At 35.5% G+C, this 23,147-nt stretch overlaps 1 protein-coding gene and 1 long non-coding RNA gene across 2 annotated transcripts in view; one reads left to right on the top strand and one right to left on the bottom strand.

Annotated features, from left to right (window-relative positions):
* TBX21 (T-box transcription factor 21) overlaps nt 1–23,147 on the bottom strand; it is a 45,172-nt gene that overhangs the window by 11,241 nt on the left and 10,784 nt on the right. The window lies entirely within an intron of this gene.
* LOC148124163 (uncharacterized) lies at nt 16,487–21,039 on the top strand. Its single transcript, XR_015740045.1, has 3 exons — nt 16,487–16,867; nt 17,529–17,577; nt 20,337–21,039. It is a non-coding gene; the product is annotated as an uncharacterized LOC148124163 (long non-coding RNA).

Raw genomic sequence — 23,147 nt, 5'->3', positions numbered from 1 at the left:
TTTTCTTTCCTGAAGAACTGTTGAATTGACTGTGACAGATGTAAGAACAGCTCTGTTTCTTTTTTCACCGCCTCTGACCTTAAGCAAATTCTCTACCTTACCAATTCCCTCTTGCTCCCCCACTGCCTCTTTCGTTCCCCTTCTGCCACATTTCCGGTTCAGAAATAGACACTGCTACTATTTTCAGAGAAAGTGAGAAGAGGAGAAAGAGAGAGAGAGAAAACCCCTCAAGACAGATGGACAAAACGTCAGATGGCATAAGAAGTTTATTCCCAGGGCAAATTGTTTGCTATTTGAGAATGGAGAATCCAAATCACGCATATACACACATTGAATAATCTGGTGTTTGCTTACAAAACAGTTTTTCTACCTAATTGAAACAACTCCTGTCTGAACAGTTCCCATCAATTTGAACAGGACCTATGCAAAATAATTTATCATTAGATTGTTGTTTAGCAAGTAGCAAGTAAAATGAATTATGATTGTGCCAAGCTGCGTACAATTTGTTAGCAATCTTTTCCCATACATCCACACATATACTGATATAACTGAGGAGGAAGAGAAAGTTAAAGAAATTCTGATTGTGCACAAAGGACTGTCAGCAACCAGGCAGGAGACACATTTGTTACAGTTCTCGAAGGAAGTTTGGTTAAGAGTTGGGATTGGACAAAATAGAATCAAATATTTATTCCAAATTTGCAGCACATGGTTTCTTTTGAAGTTATAGAAATTTAAATTGGGCTTAGCTTTGTTCCATGAGTTTCTCCACAATTCAAGTTTAATGTATTTTTAGAAATAGGCTCAATAGATTAATATTCATCATGATTCATTGTCCTTTTCCTTTTAATCTATTAAAATACAGGATCATCTTGAATAGGGCAGAGGGGGATGAGAAATAAAGAGAATATGTGTTATTTTCTGTTCATTATGTTTAAAGACTTGGCAATTGTCACAGATAAGCTTCCTTTACTCTACATGGCAAATGATGTAAAACCTAAGTGCATGCATTATATGAAAAATATAACATCTCCCCACATATGACTAACATACTTATTGTCAGTTAAACTCTTATATTCCTGAGTTGTCAAATACTTGAAAACTCAGAGATGCAATTCAGGTGGTTCAGCAATTCAGGCTAATATGAAATACCTTTATCTTAAAGAAGCCCATAGATCACTCATTAGCACAAAGTATAATGTAAGGAAAAAGGCATGATTAGGAAATTAATAAACATCCTTTATCGATTCTGTGCTGTGCAGCCAGTCTAGGGGAATTGGATAGTTAATTAGCAATTGTGAGCTGTTCCCTTAAGGGAATGCATCATGGTAAATGTAGTTAAGGTACCCTGGGAAATGTAGTCCATATAATGTGACCACATCTGTAATCCTGATTGGTCACTAAATTGACCCCCGATGGGTTGGTGGAGGTTTCCACACTCAGCTGAACTCATGGACTCGTGGTAACTGTTCTATTTCTGTCGCTATTGACTAGATATTGACTAGAGATACAAGAGAAGAGGACTGTGGGAATAAAGATTTAAAAAGAAACTTACAGGTTAAGGGCTTTTATAAGTAAATTGACATTGATTTTGGAAAATCATTTAAAAGGACACTAAGGGACAAATTAATTTAGTGCATTAGCAGAGTTAAAGATTAACAAACAATATGAAGATAGAAGATCAAATAGAATTGAATGCACTGGGTTTTAAAATTCAGAAGAAGGTAAATTATCTGGTATTACTATGAGTCTATGTTATTTCTATATTTTATGAATTAACATGTTATTTCAAAATAACTATGTTAATACATGGAATGAAGTTAAAAAGACATGTTAAGATGGGCGAAACTACAACTTTGCTGGGGAGAATTTCGTTACTAAAAATCAATGTCTTGCCTGCAAGGATGTTTTTATTACAGACAATACCTGCTTTGGCAATTTACTAATTAAACAGTGACAAAAAAACTTGCGTGGCAAAAAGCCACTGGTTAAATACAGGTAGATCTCGAATTATGATCACAACTGAGCTTAAAATTTCCATTACTGAGCAAGAGAGTTGTTAAGTGAGTTTTTCCATTTTATGACCTTTCTTGCCAGTTGCTAAGTGAATCACTATAGTTCTTAAGTTTGCAACATGATTGTTAAGTGAATCTGGCTTCCCCATTGACTTTGCTTGTCAGAAGGCAAAAGGGATGCTGACATGACCCTGAGATGCTGCAATTGTCATAAATTAATGCCAGTTGCCAAAGGCCTATATTTTGGTCACATGACCATTGGATGCTGCAATGGTCGTAAGTGTAAAAAGCAATTATAAGTCACCTTTTTCAGTGTTGTCGTAACTTTGAAAATCACTAAATGGATGGTAGTAAATTGAAGATTATCTGTATAAGGTATTAGAAGATGCAAAGAAAAGAGGAGTTTACCTAATTGCAGTTTGCTGTTTGATTTTCATGGAAGACTCGGTTCAACTGAGAAATAAAATGCTTTTTGGGTTGAAAGGACATGACTTCAGAACTGGGTGGCATGGATATTTACGGTACATCAAAGTCAAGGTTAATGTGGATTTGAAAAAAATCATTATGTTAGATTTGTCTTCTTGAGAATATGGTGCAGATATAAACCCAGGTTGTGTCCAAGACACCTTTTTAACTCTCAGCACAAGAACCATTTTATAAACAAGAAAAAATAGGCAAAAAAAAGGCTTACTTATTATGAAATGCCATAATTTTCCCAAGGAGAATATAAAATAAAATAAGGGAAGAACTTGTGACAGAGGAATATATTTGTCAATGGTTTTCTTATCTATAGTTACTAGAAAGATTTAAACTAGACAAAAGAATGTATGGCTCTGAACATTGTTTGGCTGAATATGAAATAGGAGCGTATACAAATTATAACTATGTAGTTGCTAAAATATATAAACTTTTATCAAGCAAAAATGAATAAGTGAAAGATATGATAAACATTTTGGTTTTAAAACAACGAGAAAGTATATGGTTGGAAAACTTGAAAATAACATTTTATTATAACAAAGAGAATTTTTATAAAATGTTCTAACATTGGTTTATGTCACCAGAAACATTGTCTAGAATAGGGGTGTCAAACGTATGTCACAGCAGTATCACATGACGTATTGGAATTTCTCCCTCCCCTTTGCTAAACTGGGCATGGGCGTGGCCAGCACATGACTCATCTGGCCCACAGGCCGAGAGCTTGACTGTCCTGATATAGATTTCCATTTTACAAATGGAAACTGATAACAGATAACAGATAATTAGAGTTGGAAGTGACCTTGTAGGTCATCTAGTCCAATCCCCCACCCAAGCAGGAGACCTTACACCATTTCTGACAAATGGTAGTCCAATCTCTTCTTGAAAGTCTCAAGTGATGGCGCTCCCACAACTTCCGAGGGCAAGTTGTTCCATTGGTTGATTGTTCTCACTGTCAGAAAATTTCTCTTTATTTCTCCTTATTTCCAGGATAAATACCTCCTTGTTCAGTTTCCATCCATTATTCCTTGTCTGGCCTACAGGCCCTTTAGAAAATAGCTTGACTCCTTCCTCCCTGTGGCAGCCCCTCAGATATTGGAAGACTGCTATCATGTCTCCCCTGGTCCTTCTCTTTACTAGACTAACCATGCCCCTTCTTCATATGTTTTAGCCTCCAGTCCCCTAATCACCCTGGTTGCTCTTCTCTGTACTATTTCTAGAGTCTCAACATCTTTTTATAATGTGGTGAACAAAACTGGATGCAGTACTCTAGGTGTGGTCTTACTAAGGCTTTATAGAGTGGTATTAGTACTTCCCTTGATCTTGATTGTATCCCTCTGTTAATACAACTTAAGATTGCATTAGCTGAAACAAACCATTTCAGACTGCAATAAGTTCTTTTACCCCACAATTCAATGAACCGGCTGGAAAAACTCACCTAGTTCCTGGGAGTTCCACTAACCAATAGGAAGGATGATAGGAGTCTGCCTCCCCCGCCTCTCTTTTCTAGAGCTCAGGTTTGCTTTAAAGGCTTCTCTGACTTAGGCTGAGCCTATGGGTTGGAAGGCCATCAAATCCCTCAATTCAAAGTGGCACTTTCAGAAATGGCATTGGTGTAGTTTCAGTGATAAATATTTAACTTTTCTGGTTTGAGGACAAAGCTTTGCTTTCAGCGTTAAAGAGAGACATCTGTATATCTTACCATTCCAGAGATGCCTACTAAGGGTGAGATGACAAACCCAAAGGTTCACTACTTCCATAATGTATGAATTTTAAAAATGTTGGAATCAGCTCTAGACACTATGTTTTACAACTATTGTTTCATTTCTTGTAAAACTGCAATACATACTTCCAGTGAGAAGGGCTAGAGGAGTAGGCATTCTAGATTTTGCTGGATTTTTGTAATCCAGCAGCATTGCCCCTATTGAGAATTGCCATTTGGCAATATTGGGACAGCATACATTCCCAATCTTTGAAGGTAAAGTTCATCTTTTCTTTCCTACCTCAAGACAATGAATTCCTTCTACAAACATTTGTTAACCTGATCTCCATGAGGTTAAGAACACCTATACTTCAAAATGTTATACTACTGGTTCTGTGGGCATGGCTTGGTGGGCTTGGTGTGGCTTGGTGGGCATGGCTTGCTGGACGTGATAAGGGAAGGAAATTGTAAAATCCCCATTCCCTCCCCACCTCACTAACCTGCTTTCCAGCTCTGTTCTCCTGTGCAGGGCAACAAAAGAAGACCCAGCCGATCAGTTGGAACTCGGGAGGCAGAGAATAAATGCAGGCGGGGCCAGTCAGGGGTGGTATTTGCCAGTTCTCCGAACCACTCAAAATTTCTGCTACTGGTTCTCCAGAACTGGTCAGAACCTGCTGAATACCACCTCTGCTATACTTACTTTTTATCTAAAGGCTGATGGTCCCAGTTTACTCTATAATTTTTAAAATTAGAATTTTAAAAATATATATGTATGTGTGTGTATACACACACGCAGACACACACATTTTGTAGTTTATTGATCAAGTCAATTCAATGTTTCAGTGATTTTCTGGGGGTATTACAGATAGTCCATGACTTACTACAGTTCATTTATTGACCATTCAAAGTTACAACGGCACTGAAAAAAGTTTTTCATTGTTATGAACACTGCGGTATCCCCATGGTCACGTGATCAAAATTCAGACACTCAATTCAATTGATTCATATTTATGATGGTTACGATGTCTCGGGATTACTTGATTACCTTTTGCGACCTTCTGACAAACAAGGTCAATGGGGAAGTTAGTGTGACTAATTTAACAAATGCAATGATTCATTTAACATCTGTGGCAAGAAAAGTTGTTAAATGGGGCAAAACTCACTTAACAACCATCTCACTTAGAAATTTGGGGCTGAACTGTGGTCATAAGTTAAAGACTACCCATAACACTCAATATGCAATTTCGGTTAGTCCTCAATTTACAGCAGTTTATTTAGTGACTATTCGAAGTTACAATAGCATTGAAAAAAGTTACTTACGATTGTTTTTCACACTTATGACTCTTGTAGCATCTCTGTGGTGCAAAATTGGAATGCTTGGGAATTGCTTTGTATTTATGGAAAATCGTACTGTCCATGAGATCACCTTTTGCAACCTCACAAGCAAAGTCATTAGAGAACCCAGATTCACTTAATAATTGTTACTAATTTAACAACTGCAGTGTTCACTTAATATCTGTGGTAAAGAATGTTGTAAAATGGGGCAATTCACTTAATGACAGTCTTGCTCAGCAACAGAAGTTTTGGGCTTGCTTACGGCTGCAAGTCGAGAATTACCTGTACTTGGCTAAAAAAACAGGTTAGAGTTTCATTTGAAGTTAATTATCCTTCCAAATAATAATAAAGTAAGAAATGCATCCCCCAAATAAGAAATCACATGGTTGGGCAACATTGCATATGTTGATATATATCTATACCTATATATTTAGACATGGTTCATTAAATGCAATCCATTTATCCATGGAGAAGAGATTCTAAACCCAGGTATTTCATCTTGGCTGCCCAGACCGATGTGCAATTTAAAGCCCTTTAAAGTTCATTTTTAAGATGGACAAATCCTCAAAATGACTGACCAATGTGAAGTTAGAATCCTTGAATTCAGCTATTACCAGATGTAATTTTGGCAATCTAAAACTATTCTGAGTTTTGAAAAAGAAGCTGGATACAATGTTACTGAAAGCAGGGCTCTCTTCCATATACTATATTCACTTTACATAGAAACTACATTTCTGCTGCACTGTAGCAAAAGATAGAAAACATTATAAAAACTATTATTTTAGGTTTTATCATAAATCTGAAAACTGGAAGACAATTTGCAAAAATCATATTTATCAGCTGGATCTATCTGACAGCATTAAGTTCTGCCAAATTCAGTCCTGCAAAAATAGTACATATTTACATTCTCTGCTTTTTTCATAGAAAGGTATAATGAGGAAACCTCTTTCTCTTTGCATTCTGTGTGTACTGAGCCATTACATTAAAAATGTGGTTTATTTATTTGCATATAGTATGTTATGTGATGACAGAAATCATAGTGTTGTGTGTTGTTGTTTTCTGTTTAACTTTAGCATGTTGTAGAACACAGGCAGCATATTGGTTTTGTAAGTGGGACCTAATACTCGGATGATCTCTGTGTCAACTGAGATCACAAATATTCTCTATCAATCTTTGTGGTTTCTAAAAAAGTCCTTAGTGAGTTTGGAACAACATTTGTGTGAGTAAAGAGTATAGCAACAACAATGACAACAACAACATTTTTATCTTATGAATTGGTATCTTTCTGAAACTTAGATGTTCTCAATGATGTTGCATTGTGTCATTAATTTATGCTTTTATCCTTCTGACTTATCTTTCTGAGGCTTTTTAAAGAAAGATACAATATGAACAGGAAAAAAATCAGTTAATCAATGAAAGGATTTGATTGGCAGTCTGGCTTGCATTCCAGCAACTTAAGACTTAAAAATCAAGGTTTAAAACTTGGTTTAAAACTTAAAAAACAACCAATCGATAAGGACATAGCTGAAATGAGTTATTTCCTTCCAGCTGCATCTACTTCAATTGCGATGATTATTGAAGGATTCTTGTACTTTTTTTAAATTAGGCAGACTAAGATTTAACTCAGCCAGGTAGACACAATACAAAAGCCACCCTAAATTCTTTGTTATCTGAAACACTGTAAAGCTTGGACCATTGGCATGCACAGATTTTCCTCTCCTCTACAAAATTTGATTAATTTTCAGAGTGATATTTTGGTGGCCCTATTCATTTATGCACCAAGAAGCATTTCATTTTTCACTAGGTTAAGCTCTGACATAGAAATCAAGTTCTAGGATGGAAATCTGGCTTGAACAACAGTTTCATGGAAAACAGAGTGGGTGCAACCCTTGTTTTTCAGAGCCATGTTCACTAGCGGAGGCTTACATACTATTTCTATCATCTTTCCATATTACACTCTGAAGAAAAGCTGGAAAAAATCTGAATTAACCCTCAAAATGTGATCTACTGTCCACCACCTAACTTCCAGCTTTTTTCAACTCATAGGTTCAGCTTGATTAATGTGAAGATACTAGTACAGATTCTAGGTTTATTTAACCATCAGAATTTACATATACTCCAACGTCTTTTATTACTTCTTTTTCACTGAGGTTCAATATTAAATTCTAAAATCTGGCTCAACAATAAATAGTTTCAATTAAAGTTAATATTCAAGATCAAAATATTGCTAATTGAATTAGCTTCTTTTTCTTGTCCTATCTGATCTTTTCAACAAGAATTAAAGATGCAAGAAAGATAAATATTTTGGAGCCTGGGAAATTATTCCTTTTGGACTAGGAACTGAAATCTCCATGAAGCTTTTTGACAACCCCAACTGTTAAAAATGGGAACATAGAAAATTCAGACCAATTGCTGAGAAATGATATGTTCTATGTGACTAATATCTGAACTCTGGGATGTGACTGAAAATATGAACTTTACACAGAATGCCTTTTTCCTAATAATAGTTCAAAAATTGTCTAGATTATTCAATATATAATGGAAATGTATGTTCTCTTATCAAATTTTCCATCCATCAGTAAGAGCTACCAATGATAATAACAAAAATAAACCAAGTAAAAATGTGCAAAAATTTAGTGCAAACATTGTATTTGCATTTGTACTTAACGAATAATAGATAAGACCCACAGCAAATGTATAATCACTTTTTAAAAAAGAAAGATTAATGGATTGCATCTGCCGATAATCAAAACATTGTAGATAACTTAAAATACCTATTTGTGCCCATTTAAAGCAAAGTTTCTTTATTCTACAGTTGTCAGAAATCAACCTGTTTTAACTGATTAAAGCAGTGGTCGCCAACTGGTAGGCTGCGAGAAAATTTTGGTGGGCCGCAGGGAAATCTCACCCCCAGAGCACCCCCACAAAGCAATTAATCCAGGCTGTGCAGAAACGCAAGGCTGCACCACCCACATGGCCCGCGGGAACTCTCCCTGCCGACTCACTCCTTACCCAACAAACTTGCCTGCTAAATTGCTATTTTTCCTTTTTCCAACCATCATCTGTTCTACTCTGCCGGGAGATTTAGATTAGCTAGGAAGCAGGAAATGGTTGGATTTCTTGCTTTCTAGCCAATCTTTAGATCTACGGCTCTGCAGAGCCGAACCTCCCTTAGGACGGAAAGTTTGCTTGCAAGCAAATTCAGTGCAGACTCACGGCAAGCAAATTTGAGAGACTGAGCTAGCCAATGGCAAATAGAGAGATCATGGAATCACTCTGTGAGCAACTCAATCTGCCTGCTTTGCCTGATTTTGGATAAAAGTTGCTCTTTTTTATAAAAAAATCAATATTTACATGCATGGTGTATTGTGAGTTAATTTTGAGAATTTGCTTGCTAGCAAATTTTATGTGACAGACTTAGCTAGCCAATGGCAGATAGATAGATCTCTGAATGAATCTGTGATTCTGTGAGCAATCTGCCTCCTTTGCCTGATTTTGGGTAAAAGTTGTTCTTTTTTATAAAAAAAGACAATATTTATATAAATATTTATAATATTTACATACAAGCCATGCCCAGCCGGTCACATGACCACCAAGCCACACCCACAAATTAGGCCATGCCCACAGAACTGGTTAGTGGTCCCTGGGATCTAATATTATGAGTTTGGTGGTCCCTGGGGTCCAAAAGGTTGGCGACCCCTGGATTAAAGCAATTGGAACTCCAATATTAAGGACTGTTGTGCTAATACATAATTTCATAACATATACCTGCCTTAGTTTCTGGCACTGCCCTTTATATTCTGTGCCTGAACCAACCCTAAGTTGTTTTTTGTTGATTATTTGAAAAAAAATATATTCAGCTCATCTCATAGCAATGCATCTAAGTGACAAAGAATTAAACCCCAAAACAAGACAACACAGTAACACAAAGATCTCTAACCAACACAATACATAACTTCCATTCAGATTTACACTCTTAAACTACACACTATATTCTTGAAAAAAGATAAAATTATAAATGTATAATATAATTAAAACAACAATCCATTCCAATTCAATTCTATCATTAATATTAATATTCATTTAAATCTTAACATTTTGCATGTTACTTTTCAAATAGATCTCATACTTCTGTGGGAACAATTATGAGCTTTCCACAGTTAATTCCCCCCCTCTTCACTTATATTTTATAAAACATTGACTGATTAAAATGTTCCCGTTCCTTCCTAATTCAATTTTCTCATTTATTTTATTTCATTTATTTTATTCACAATCATTTCACTAAATTACACTAACTACTTTATTCCTCTTTTTAATCATATGTTGTTTCCAATTTTTTAAAGTTATTTCTATTACAAATATAACAATACAATCTTATGTACCTTTACAGAATCCCTTTTTCAGTTAAATTTTCATCCATTATCTCTAAATAGATCCTGTTTCTTTATATCTTGCTCCGGATCTTTATAACTTCTTTTCCTTTCCTTCTTCCCTCTCTTCTTCTCTCTCCCCTTTTTACCCCTTTGTCTCTCTACCTCTATTTCCCTCTTCTGCATTCCCCTTTTCTGTTGCTTTCCAACATTATATTTATTTTTCAAATTATTTTTCCCTTCTTTGGTTGTTTTTTTAAGTCTTAAGTTCTCCATTCTCTTTCCCCCCTTTCCTTTTTCTTCCTCACATAGAGTTGCTTGTTCATTAAAGATGGCTTCTTCTTTGTCCCAGTCTTCTTGTTTTGCAGTCTTTTCTTGTTGTTTCTCACAGTTACAGATCTCCATTTCTAAGAATTGGAAAACGAAGCCAAAAGAGCCCTTCCCTTCTTGTGCATCTTCTTTGTATTTTTTAAGTTCCATTTTCAATTCATCCAAAAGTGATGCCATTGTAAAAATTTTAAACAACCACCCAATTAGTTTTAGTCATTCAAATATAATAACCAAAAATGCAAAAGTCACCAAGCAATCCAAATACACACAAGCTGTTTCTTTTTACACTTTCTTTTTTTTTCACTTTCTCTTCCTGGGGTTAGTATTTAGTTGCAAAGTTTCAGTTAAAATGTATCTTTTAGAAGTCTTATTCAAATTTTACTTTAGATTCTTTTGAAGTCCAGGCAGTCTCCTCCCTCTTCCAGATCCTGCCCTTATTCTTTTTCTCTCCCCTCCTGCTTATAGAAAAAAAAAGTTTTTAATGTCCAGAAATCTTTATTGTCCCTTTGGCATTTAATTGTATTTTCAGCTTATTTGCCTATTGATGCCAAAGCGGATTTTTCCAATTTCTTATTTAAGTCTCTTAGCTGTCAGTGTAAGGAAGGAGAGAGAAGAAAAAAAAGTCAAACCTTTCCCTTTTCACTCTCTTTCGCTGCTTCCGACTCTTCTTTGGGAGCGATGTTATCTTTTGTAAAATTTAAGTTCCAGGGTACCTTAGTTATCGCTTTTTCAACTTAACCCAGTCAGCCAAAACTTTCACTTCTTATCTTCCTCCTGCACGTTCTTTTCCAGTTGAGTACTTCTTTGAGTTGGCCATTTCTGACCACCGCTCCTACCGCCTTCGGGAGAGGGAGTTTGGCCAGCTGAGGAGGAGTGATGTGGATCTCCTCGACCCTGCTGGCAGTCTCCCCCTGCTTTGCCACCTCCACGGGGTGGCTTAGCCCCGAAACCAGCCAGCTCGGGGCGCTCCAGCAGCGAGCTCAGGCAGAAACCGCGCAAGATCGCAGATTCCTGTCTGTCGCCGAAGCCCTTCAAACCGGAAGTCTAAGTTATAATTTTAGAGGAAATATATAAAGGGGTCATACTCCAATCAGTAACTACAGGAGAAATTTTGTTTAATGAGAAAAGATAATAGACAATTGAAACAGGACAGACAAAAATATAAATACAATGATTTGAATTGAGATGGAATAAATAAAATTAAATTAAGAAAATTAAAAGAGGGGAGAAGCAATGTAGGAAATGTAAAATAGTAATAAGATATGGAATAGAATATAAATATGAGCATGAACCTGAATTTGCGTCTGTATGAAAAAATGTAACCCGGGATTATGCTGCTTTCACAAAAGATGTTTTACTTGTATTTCTTTTTTTTTTTAATGAAAACTCAAATAAAACTTACAAAAAAAAAATCTCTAACCTACACATAATACAAGCCCAAGCTGTAAAAAAAAAAATCAGCTTACAATCAATAAAAAAAAACAAACTAGCTATTATAGCTTTCTTAGTATGTTGATCTAAGTGCCAATTAAGCCCTACATTTGTTTTGGGTAACCTCACTTGAAGAGCGAATCAGACAAATTTGAACAGGTATAAAGAAAGGCAATGAGAATAATCAAGAGATTTTAAACTAAGACCTATGACTAGTGGTTCAGGGAATCCAGTAAGTGAAGACTCAGGGGAAAAACAATTAACCCTGCTCAAGTCTCTTAAGGATACCAGACGATCATGGAACAATGGCTTGAAATTACAGGAAAGCAGATTCTGATTGAATGTTAATGGGAAAGAGACCTAATGGTAAAAGCATTTTGACAGTGGAGCTGGCTTCTCCTTCACTAAATGTTTCCCAGAAGCCAGACAGATGATTTTAAGAATATACAGGTACTCGACTTACAACAGTTTACTTAGTGACTATTCAAAGTTACAACGGCACTGAAAAAAGTGTCTTATGGTTGTTTTTTCTCATTTACGACCTTTCTAGCATCCCCATGATTATAACAAAAGTAAGATGCTTGGCAACTGGTTCATGTTTAGGACAGTAGCAATGTCCCAGAATCATGTGACTCCCTTTTTGCAACCCTCTGACAACCAAAAACAATGAGGAAGTCAGGTTCATTTAATAACCAAGTTACTAACTTATCAACTGCAGTGATTCACTTAACAACTGTGGCAAGAAAGGTTGTAAAATGGGACAAAGTTCACTTATCAAATGTCTTACTTAAAAACAGAAATTTTGGGCTCAATTGTGGTTGTAACTCAAGCACTACCTTATATATCATTTTTATTTAAAACTTTTCAACTAAAAGAAAATCTAATACTTACTAAGCTAGTATTTAGTAAGAAAGAAAAAAGAAAAATAAATGGAATAAAAGTTAAAGAAAAGTAGAAAAGGATGAAAATATATAAAGAAATGGTTTCCTATATTTTCCATGGCAGTTATAAATATGAATATATTTTGACCTCTTTAAAGTTACAATCACATTGTTGTTCTTTCTGTATCTTATCCTGTCTAATGATCAAAACCATAAATCACAAGTCTGCAAGAGACTTTGTCAGCAATAAATACAGATAACATCTTATCTCTAATCAAAGAAGTTATCCATTTCAGCAAAATCTGTCAACTTCACAAGCATTCCTCGCTAGTGGGAGTGTTTTACTGACTTATCTCCTTTCCTCTTAAGTCATTACATGGGAAACAATACTTAAGAGGTGGAAGACTTGTCAACCTGCACAAATATTCCTGCAGAATCTTCAAAGAAGTGGAAGGGTATCAGAGAAATGTGGGAAGAGAATGCTCCTTACTAGCTCTGATGACGTTGCCTAGTTAGGATAATGAAACATCAAGAAAATAAGCAACCTCAATGACCACTGACCCCGCATGGTATTAGATTCCCACTGATTCCAATTAAATGCTTAGCAACTGATTTTTAAAAAAGATGTTGGGATATGAATTCACAAATGTATGTCATCAAGTCATCCCCCACCAACACTCCAACCAAAGGAGTCACAGAGCTAGAATAATTGGGCAGAATTTTTGAAGTTATTCCAAAGACTATATTACAAGTATTTAAATATCAAATTATAAATATATACATTCAAACACCAAAGAAAGATTAGTCAGTTGTAATAAACATATGCCCCACTTATAACATTTCTAATACTATATATGAAAATTGCATCCTAATATTTAATTATAGTTGCAAGTCAAAATAATAGTTGCTATTATTGAATTTGAAGTTAATACACATAATTGCAAATTATGTTTGAATTCAAAAGTAAGAAAGTATAGCTTTTATATTTAGAAATCAATTTTTCCACCCCTTGTTAAATTTGGGGGCCACATGCAGGGGTGGGATTCTACCAGTTCGCACCTATTCGCTAGAACCGGTTGTTAACATTCTAAGCAGTTCGGAAAACCGGTTTTTAGAAGAAATTACTGGCCTAATCCTGTATGGAAAGCAGGAAGGAAACATTCTGGTGTTGCTTACAGAAACTGCCTCTCTGTTAATCCTTATTACATTCTTGGCAGGACTAGACTTCCTGTCTCAGGAACTTCTCTGGAGGTTTTTCCCCCTACTTTGCTGGTACTTTGCTTGTGTGGAGTGACCCATTCAAAGTTACAATGTCACTGAAAAAAGTGACTTATGACCATTTTTCACACTTACGACTGTTGCAGCATCCCCACAGTCATGAGAAGCCAGGTGAGATGCGTGCCTCAATGTGAGTTACGTTGAATTGGCCACACCCAACCAGTCACATGACCACCAAACCATGCCCACCAACTAAGCCACACTCACAGAACCAGGTGTTAAAAAATTTGAATCTCGGGTTCTGGTTTGCAGGGCTTTGGCGACAGACAGGAATCCACGATTGTGCGCAGTTTCTGCCTGGGCTTGCCACTGGAGCTCCCCGAGCCGGCTGGTTTCGGGGCTAAGCCATCCTGTAGAGGTGGTGAAGAGGGGGGAGATCGCCAGCAGGGTCAAGGAGAGCCGCATCTCTCCTCTTCAGCTGGCCAAACTCCCTTTCCTGAAGGCGGTAGGAGCGGCGGTCAGAAATGGCCGCCTCAAAGAAAAACTCAACTGGAAAAGAAAGTGCAGGAGGAAGATAAGTGAAAGTTTTGGCTGACCGGGTTAAGCTGAAAAAACAACAATTAAGGTACCCTGGAACTTAAATTTTACAAAAGATAACATCGCTCCCAAAGAAAGTCGGAAGCAGTGAAAAGGGAAAGGTTTTTTTTTTTCTCTCTCCTTCCTTACATTGACAACTAAGAGAACGGAATAAGAAATCGGAAAAATCCGCTTTGGCATCAATAGGCAATTAAGCCGAAAATAGAACTAAATGTCAAAGGGACAATAAAGATTTCTGGATATTAAAAACTTTTTGTTTTATAAGCAGGAAGGGAGAGGAAAAGAATAAGGGCAGGATCTGGAGGGAGGAGACTGCCTGGACTTCAAAAGAATCTAAAGTAAAACTTCAACCAGACTTCTAAAAGATACATTTTAACTGAGATTTTGCAATTAAATAGTAACTCCAGGAAGAGAAAGTGAAAAAAAGAAAGTGTAAAAAGAAACAGCTTGTGTGTATTTAGATTGTCTGGTGACTTTTGGATTTTTGGTTATTATATTTGAATGACTAAAACTAACTGGGTGGTTGTTTAAAAATTTTTACAATGGCATCACTTCAGGATGAATTGAAAATGCAACTTAAAAAATACAAAGAAGATGCACAAGAAGGGAAGGGCTGTTTTGGGTTCATTTTTCAATTCTTAAAAATGGAGATCTGCAACTACGAGAAACAACAAGAAAAGACTGCAAAACAAGAAGACTGAGACAAAGAAGAAGCCATCTTTAATGAACAAGTAACTCTATGTGGGGAAGAAAGGGGAAAAGGTGGGAAAGAGAATGGAGAATTTAAGACTTAAAAAAACAGCCAAAGAAGGGAAAAATAATTTGAGAAATAAATATAATGTTGGAAAGCAACAGAAAAGGGGAATGCAGAAGAGGGAAATAGAGGTAGAGAGACAAAGGGGTAAAAAGGGGAGAGAGAAGAAGAGAGGGAAGAAGGAAAGGAAAAGAAGTTATAAAGATCCGGAGCAAGATATAAAGAAACAGGATCTATTTAGAGATAATGGGTGAAAATTTAACTGAAAAAGGGATTCTGTGAAGGTACATAAGATTGTATTGTAATATTTGTAATAGAAATAATTTTAGAAAATTGGAAACAACAATTGGAATAAAGTAGTTGGTGTGGTTTGGGGAAATGTTTGTGAATAAAATAAATGAAATAAAATAAATGAGAAAATTGAATTAGGAAGGAACGGGAACATTTTAATTACTCAATGTCTTATAAAATATAAGGGGGGGGGAAATTAACCATGGAAAGTTTATAATTGTTCCCATAGAAGTATGATATTTATTTGAAGAGTAATGAGCAAAACGTTAAGATTTAAATGAATATTAATATTGATGATAGAATTGAATTGGAATGGATTGTTGTTTTAATTATATTATACATTTATAATTTTTCTTCTTTTTTCAAGAATACAGTGTGTAGTTTTAGAATGTGCCAAGCAGAATCCGAACGGAAGTTATGTATTATATTAAGTGTTATAATTTTAGGGGAAAGATATAAAGGCGTCATACTCCAATCAGTGATTACAGGAGAAATTTTGTTTAATTAGAAAATATAGTAGACAGCTGAAACAGGACAGACAAAGAATATAAGTACAATGATTTGAATTGAGATGAAATAAATAAAATAAAATTAAGAAAGTTAAAAGAGGGGAGAAGCTATGTAGAAAATGTAGAATAGTAATAAGATATGGAATGGAATATAAAAATGAGCATGAATTTGAATTTGTGTCTGTATGAAGAGATGCAACCCGGGATTATGCTGCTTTCAAAAAAGATGTTTTACTTGTCTTTTTGTGAAAACTCAAATAAAACTTACAAAAAAAATTTTTTGAATCCCACCCCTGGCCACATCCAACTATCTTAAAATATGTTGCAACGAAAGAACACAAAAGATGTTGTCAAGTGTCATTGGAAGTCAATGGGCATACAAATTTGATAACTAACCACAAATCTGCAAATCTTCCCATAAAGGGCCACCAACCTACTGTACGTTGGGGCTGCTGATAATATCACTATCAATAAATACAATAAATTATGTTCAAAGCTATAATAGTTGGAAGATAGAACAGGTCCAAGGGAAATTCTGGCTGAATTCTGGTTAAATTGCTCCACCTGAGCAATTGAGCCAAATTTGATAAGATTTTTCTGTTTCTGATTCTTTTGATAAAGGAAAGGATCAAGCTACTTATTTATAGTTGTATTTTTGTCTCATTTTCTCTTTCATTTTCATGTGAAGCATGAGGAGATGTAGGGTGGGGTAGCGTGGAAAGCTGCTGTGAAACTTACAGCGGCTCAGGACGGGGTCATGATTTTCATTCTTTTCTGTCAGCATTTCTGGTGGGCAAGAAGTGAAAAGACTGGATTGTGACATGGTAGATGACTTTTAAACAATTTGTGAGAGTTTGAGAAGTAAAACAATAATGATGTGGAAGCGTTCTCTCTCTCTTTGATCAAGGTCCATGTGAATTGTCTTTCAAGGATTCCAGCTCCCTTGCCACAAAGTATAGCAAGGTAAAAATATTTCATTACTTGGGATCCCTAGATGTGTCGGGTCTACAATTCTCAAGGCCAAAGAGTTACAATTATAACACATTGGAGCAATCTGACTCTAAGAAATTATTTGGGCAGACATACTCAATCTGAACTGTGAATGGGTTATTGCAGATCAACTGAAATAAAATATTTCACTCCAAGCACCCGCTTTTCCATTTGCATTTTGAACTGCCAGCCTGTAAATGCCAGATTTGGCAGAATTTCTGCACTATTAGTGATCTCAAGAAAGTTATATTATTTTGGATTGACAGTAGGAAGACACAGATTCACGTCATGAATCTTTGGGTTAGGCACAAGATGGATACATAACATGCTTCATAAGATAAGATAAAAAAATCGGAACTGCTTTCACATAATACACCCAGGTTTTTAAATTTCATTTCTGTGTTAGAATGGCTGTTGATTAATTTATTTATGGACCCCATTTGGGATATATCTATTATGCTATATAGAATCCAACTGAAATCAAGAAAATATGAAAAATATCTATAACCAATTGATTTGCATTGACTGATCTCAACTATTTTTAGTATCTTCAAATCAGTGTTGATACCTGGATTAGTCTTTGTAATTTTCTTGGCAAGATTTCAAAAGTGACTTGTCATTGTCTCCTTCCTAGAGCTGAGAGACTCAGGAGTATCAAATTCATGTCATCACGGTGGCATCACGTAATGGGACTTTTTCCCCTCTTTGCTAAACTGGGTATGGACATGGTTGGCGCATGATGCATCTGGGTCACAGGCCGGGAGTTTGCCCTGATATAACTGGTCAAAAATCATCCAGTTGGCTTTACCTAATTTTTATCATAGGATAATTGTAAAGATGAAATAGGAAGGTGAAAAATCATATAAATCACCCTGAGCTCTTGGAATAATTTCAAGATGTATATGTAACTAAATAAACCCAGATATTGGATTTTAAAGATCTTGGTTGGGGATACCACTTTGTTTAAAATAAATAGAATTATTTTCCTCTAGCAAACAATTATGAAGAAACAATTATGTTAATAGGAAGGAGGATCTTGAAAAGGCCTTTCCTAAGTAAATGGATCATAATTTTTGTCCTATTACTTACTTGCCTTTTCTGATTCTTGTCAAAATCTACAATCCTTTGATGGGCCCATGCCTGTGAGGGGGTTCAGTGTGTCTTAACTGACTTTCAGAAGGGGAGTTGAAATTCATTCTCTCCACCTTGACAAAACAACCAAAAGAACTGAGCAGATAGTGTGGTGGGCTGCTTACTTCCTGAGCTAACGTTGGTAGGAGAAGGTTACATGGCCCACATTAACCACTCAAGAGCATTGAGCACAACTCCTTTTACCTTCAATCTCATCTTCCTCCTAGTTACAAATGCAAAACTCTGCAGGTGTTGTAACCACTACTCAAAATTATAACACATTCTCTGTATTTAAATTTTACACAATTGCATATAACTGATTTTACTTAGGTTTAATTTACAAGTGAGAGAACTGAGATTGAGAGACATTCAATGTCTGCTCTAAACTTTGCTAAACTGAAACTTGTTTTCACAGACACCAAATCAGGATGGCATTTTTTTCTGTTAGGTTATCCCTCTATAATGGGCTTCCTCTTATTTTTTTGTTTCAGAACCACAGATCTGATAAAATTTATATTGTCAAAGCAAACAATAGAAATGATTTTATATTTTCGTGGTTAATGACCAGAATGAATTATTTTGGTTTCAGTTTCTACCTTTAGGAAGTCTAGGTAACTTATGTTCTAAGGTTAATGACCTTATGCCTCCCATTCTGTAGTTGATCATGATGTATTATTAGCACTTATAAAGGACTCTCATCTACATTTCATCACCATTCCAACTGTTTCTAAACAAACAAGCAATTATATTGAATAGAATATTTATAGTGATCGACTGAAATAACAGAAAAATATGTGCAAGTCTTTTTTAGGTTCTCCATAAATCTTCCTTGGGTACAAATACTACAGATAGCAGGTTTAGAAAGGAAGATTTAAAAAAAAGTTAACTCTTAAAGCACTAACTTGCAGTTCAAAGTTAGTTTAAGAATGTATAAACTAAGGACATTCCAGACATGGGCTTAGATTAATGTAGAAATGAATCTCTTCTGACCTCCACTGGAAACCAAGAGTAAAGGATGGTGAAGTGTCGATCCTAATAAGCATTACAATGATCATGATTGTCCAGGTTCTTACACTAAATCCATTGCTTACTTCCCCAGGACTCTTCCATCCAGTCCCAGCTGCTCCAGTGGGTTTACTGCAATTTGTTGTTAAATGTATCCATATTGATAAGATGGAGGATGCTGATTAATTGTCCTACTTCTTATTTTTTTTTTTTTTTAGCAAATAAAAGACTCCAGGATAACATTTGGCATTGAAAATAGCTTGCAGTTCATGCATGGCTGAAGTGCAAGAATGACTAGATCTTTTATCTGTTTTATAGATAGGCCTCATTTATCATCCACAATTGAGACTGACAACTTGGTCATTAAGTAAAGCAGATGCTAAGTGAAACTATGTCTGTGCTTAGTTAGGATCTTTCTTTCTTTTTTTAATTTTTTATTCTAAAAAAAAACATTTATTGGACATACATTTAAAACAGACAAATCAACACACATACACACATATAAATATATACATATATACATTTTACAGCGTATATTGAGCAATGATTATTATTCTTCCTTTATCTTTATCATTAACGTGCTCTGCCTTGTTGCAGTAACTCCTTTGTTCTTTTAATGTTTTAATTTCTCTATATAGTTTATAATTAAATGCACATCTTCTGTCATTTCCATAACTTATCCAAATATCAAATATTACCTTTTCTTTAACCAATCATACCAAATGTTCCATATTTCATAATAGTCACTGTCTTGTTTATTTTTTAACGATTTGGTTAGGCTATCCATCTCAGCACATTCATGTATTTTTTAATTATTTTTTAATTATTTTTTTAAATTTCTTAAGCTTTTTTTTTAACCTGTGAAGCTTGTAAAAAGCAAAGATTGATCATAAAATTACTTTTTCATCACTGCCATAACTGTGAATTTTTGCTAAATTGAGGTAATTGTTAAACCAGGGCTACTAGCATTTTATTATTTATGTACTATCTTGTAACTTTAATTTGCAGATTTCATTTAATACATTTTATTTAGATTTGGTTGCTAATCTGTAATAAAGAATTTACATTTTTTTAAGAATAGTTGTTTAGAGTACGGGTAGCAAAATTAATCTTCTGCTTGGTATTATGATATATACACATATTTCTCTAAGGGATCAGTTTTGGATCCTATTTTCAGTGAGAAAACTGGATGATGAAATGAAAGCTACATTACATTACATACACCCATCTGCATCTCACTTGGACAGTTACATCTATCTATGATCTTATGGTCCTAACTTTGATTTGTTTCATTCTTGCCTACCAGCTAGCTTCCAATCAACGACCACAAAATGAATGCAGCCTTTGAGAGGAAAAAGACGCTTACCCATTCCTATTACAAAGATATGAGAATTCCATCTAACCTTTCCTGACAACCAGGTGCCTGAACAGCACCAAAGATTATATCCCCGTTTACAATCTGGAAAAAAAAATCTTCAGTTTGAGATATGGTACTGTAAGAGTTTTAACTCTCAGTGTTGTCTTTTGTCGCTGTGTTTGTGCCGCAAACCTCAAACAGTTGGCAGAACTGAAGTCAAAAACCTCATGGTAAAAATCAAACACTGTCTTACAACAAAAAAGAAAAATCATTTCTTTAAGAATTCTATTCTTCAACATTAGGCAACATACAAATAGGCATATATACAGAAAGAGACAGATGACAAATTTTAGCTTTTCCATGGGTTTGTGTCTTTGTTTATACATAAGAATTATGTAATGACTTTTTTTTTTTAATTTCTCCACCCAACTGTTTTCTCTTGTTGGTGGATTGTCCTATAAATCTTTAAGGCAGGGACATTCTCTTTTATTAATCTTCAAGAATACTAGAGCTTTATCCTCCCATCCCACTAACCCCAAAGGCACTTCAATGTTTTTAAGGTATATGTTTTCATGATGTATTCTATCTCACCTCCACCCTTCATTAATCCTAAAGCCATCTTTAGTTGTTCCACTGTTAAAAGTATCATTCTGCTTTTATTCTCAAAGATGTTTCAGCTGCTTTTGTTGAAAAGGGATTTCATATGACTTTCTACTGTTTCAAGGCTTTGGGGAGAGGCAACATTTTACTTGCTCCAGCATAATTTTAGTTCTGACTGCTACTAATTACAATAACTTGCTGTTAGCGTGGTAATTTTTGTTCAGTTTTTACTTGTTTGGGAAATACTAAGAAAGATGTGAAAATGTCAATAATTCTGCCTGTTTCTGTTTCCCTTTTAGGCTTTTCCTGAATATTTATTTATTATTAGATTGCTATAGTTTCCCATCTCAAATAAATTGGGTGGATTACAATATTTAGATAGTAAAAATAACTACATAAAGTTTCATAAAACCATAATATAATCATAGCATAGCTGGAATCATAAACAACAAACAACACAAGCAGAAGATGAGCTCTCTCGTGTATCTTGAGCCCTAAATTGGAGCAAAGAACCACACCTTCAAGGTCTTACAAAAGGCCAAAGGGATGGGCCAATCGGATCCCTGGAGGGATATTTCAGAAAGTGGATGTCATGACAGAAAAGAAACTCCTCCTGCTGGCTTTACCTGTGGCCCTAAGACAGAGAGATATCTCTGTGGCCCTGAGACAGTCTATCTCTCTGTAGATCTATCTATCTATCTGTCTATCTTTTCTTTCTTTCTTTATTAAATACAGAAAGAGGAAAAAATTCAGTGTCTATGTAAACAGTATGTTGTCTGGGTATGGTTATTTTGAGTAATAGTCATCATCATAATAACAATCTGTCTATCTTTTCATGCAGGTTGGATGGTCAGAGGAGCATAGGCAGACTATAACCCCAATCCCATCCTACATCTCTTTGGCTCATGAACTTCACAGCTAGGATATTTTTGCACATAGGAATTCTGGTGTTCCTCTGGAAACATATGACTCTCTCTCTCTTTCTCTCTCTCCCCTTCCCCTCTTTCTCTGTGTGTAATCACTACTACTGATTCAAGTTTGTCTTACATCAATATCCTAACAACAAAGTCTTTCATTTTGCTCTCCACCACCATACATTAGAAAGAACAATCTTGACTTTATTTTCCCATTTGCAAGTAATACTGGGACGCCAAGGAAGGGAAAGGAATCCAGGATATCCCTCAGTCATTTCCCCTAAAACAATCCTTCATTAAATCTTTAAGTATAAGGCCCGGGAAGCCAAGAATGATGTGAAAACTCAAAGCAGTTTCTTTATTACATATTAGCTCATAGGCAAAATCTTGTCAAACATATTCTGCATAACTATCTAGATCAGGGGTCTTCAAATTGACAGCTTTAAGACTTGTGGACTTCAACTCCCAGAATTCCCCCTTCAGTCATGTTAGCTTAGGAATTCTGGGAGTTGAAGTTCACAAGTCTTAAACCTGCCAAATTTGAAGACCCTTGATCTAGATAAAAGCTGATAAGCAATTAGGGAGTATCCCTCCTGCACTGGTTCTTGCACAGCAATGTTTCAAAGCTGATGTTTCTTTTTACTCCTTCCTCTAGTAATTCAGAGCCAGATTCCATCTAACACCCACTAATCTTATTAAACTTTTGAGTTTAAAGGAGTAAAATTATATATCCTGGACAGGAGGTTCTGCTTCATTGGTCATTCATTTCAAAATGGGTGAGGGGGTAAACCAGATTATCAAAGTCCAGTAACTGTTGCTATAGCTGCCCTGATCATCCTACCAGTAATATTTTAAAAAGCAATAACAAAAAACAAATGAGGATGCCTTAAATATTTTCAACATTTCACTAGTTACAAATATTCCAGTTTCTCTTCTTTCACTGAGTTCTTAACTTTATACAATTTTAGTTTCTAATTTCTTCTGGCCTTGCTATGTAGAACAAGATATATCTAATAGCTAATGACTCATTGCAGTAAGCTGCATGGTTAGAAATAACGAGCACATCCACACAAGGGATACAAAAAGTCAAAGCAGCTGCTAAAAAACAATGGATGGGGCTTCCACTCTGATTCTTTGATTCTGCCTGGAGAATTGTTGGAGTTGATGTCCACACACCTTCAAGTTGCAAGGCTTAGATCTCTGCATCACTGCTTTGTAATGGTTGAAGAAGAAGGTAAGGAGCAGA

This window comes from Pseudonaja textilis, chromosome Z, assembly GCF_049901715.1.
Source record: "Pseudonaja textilis isolate UNSWEBS1 chromosome Z, rPseTex1.2, whole genome shotgun sequence".
Lineage (NCBI taxonomy): Eukaryota > Metazoa > Chordata > Lepidosauria > Squamata > Elapidae > Pseudonaja > Pseudonaja textilis.
Note: the sequence above shows the minus strand (reverse complement) of the source record. Positions and strands in the feature narration are given on the sequence as shown.